The following is a 1,756-nucleotide window of genomic DNA, read 5'->3' as shown; positions in this document are numbered from 1 at the left end:
AAAAAAAAAAAAAAGTGATTACTTCACTTTTGGATATGTTTAGTTTGACATAAAGGCAGGCCATTTAGTAGATATTCAATAGGCAGTCAGATTTTCAAACCTGCTCTTAGGTGCTCAGAAGAGGTCAGGACCTGAGGGTGTGGGTCAGTGGTACAACACCTGCCTAGCATGTATCAGGCCCTGGGTTCCATCCCTAGCATAGGGGAGAAAAGGAGGAGGAGGTCAGGACTAGAACTGTTGATGTAAGATTCATCTACACAGAGTTGAAAAGACAAAGTCTTGGGTAATGCCCATCCATAATTAGGGGCCAGGAGAAAGAGCTATAATAATGGCTGCAAGCTGGGTCTTTAAGGAAGCTGGCCCAGGTGACAGGGCTGGCTGGAGACTGTGTCATTGAGCTAATTCCTGCTTCATGCTTCCCCCTTGTGGATCCCTTTCTCCCTCACTGGCTCAAGCCAGTCAGTAAAATGCATATGTGTTCTGTGATCAATGTGTGTATATGTATAGGAGCCTGCATTCACATGGGAAAGGTGAGGGTCATGAAGTCCAATCTTTCTTTCCTATTGAGGACTAGTTCAGAGGACAGGGTCTCTACTAGCTGAGGGCCTGGTAGTCCTGTTTTTCTTATGAGGCTGCCATAGATCCTGACTCAGCCCATGGAACAGTTTCACTAATTTTCTTGAGAGGTGATATTTAGGAGAGGTTAGAATGGGAGCTCAGGTGGAGACCCAAGTGGCCCTTTAGTACCACAACTACTTGGAGTTAGGGCAAATGTTACAGGTTAACACTGTTCTTACTTTAGTCACCAGCCACAAGTTTGACGGTTCCCAGAACCACCCTCACTTCTAACTGGATACAAATTCAGGGGTTTCCATGATCCCCTCAGGCTCCATAATTCACTAGAATGGCTGACAGAGCAGAGGACAGTGCTACACTTTATGGTTGTATAACAAAATGTCGTAAATCCAAACCAGCAAAAGGAAGAGATGCATAAGGTGAAGTTTGGTAAGATCACAAACACAAAGATTCTTTGTCTTCTCCCTGTGGAGTCAGAACATGTTATCCCCTGCCACGTGACCATATGAAGAGCACTGCCAACCAGGAAAGCTTACCCGTGTGTCTTGAGGTTTCATTGGAGTCTCTTTATATAGGCATGATTTATTGGATCATTGGCTACGTAAATGAACTCAATCTCTTGCTCCTCTCCTCTCTTCTCCTCTCCTCTCCTCAAAGCTTGGGCTTTGATCTTGTGTACTGAAGCCCCAATCCTCTAATCATATATTTGGTCTTTCTGTAGTAGTTGCCTCTTTCCTCAGTCGTCATCTTAGCATAAATTATCTAATAGGGCTGCCATGACTCACTTGTTGGCATAAACTATCAGAGCCCACCATCAGTAACAAAAATACTCCTATCATTTAGGATATTCTATGAGTTTAGAGGCTACATCCCAGAAACAGGACAAAGACCAGCCACTATTTGACAATAGTAAAAGAAGTGGAATTGAGTCCCTTGGTAATCTTGAGCTAATATTTATCCCCTGCTGTGTGTCTGATACTATGTACTTTACATGGATTAGTACATTTTTCCTTACAACAACCCTATGGTGGTGGTACCATGTCTCAATTTTACATATGAGGAAACAGTAGCACAGAGAGGTTAAGTAATCTGCTCAGTGTCACACAGGTAGTAAACAATGGAGCTGGAATTTGAACCCAAGCTGTTTGGCTCCAGCCAGAATCTTCACCATTATTCTCCA

Source organism: Marmota marmota, unplaced genomic scaffold (assembly GCF_001458135.2).
Source record: "Marmota marmota marmota unplaced genomic scaffold, marMar, whole genome shotgun sequence".
In the NCBI taxonomy this organism is placed as follows: domain Eukaryota; kingdom Metazoa; phylum Chordata; class Mammalia; order Rodentia; family Sciuridae; genus Marmota; species Marmota marmota.
The sequence above is the reverse complement of the archived record's forward strand: the minus strand, read 5'-3'. Positions refer to the sequence as shown.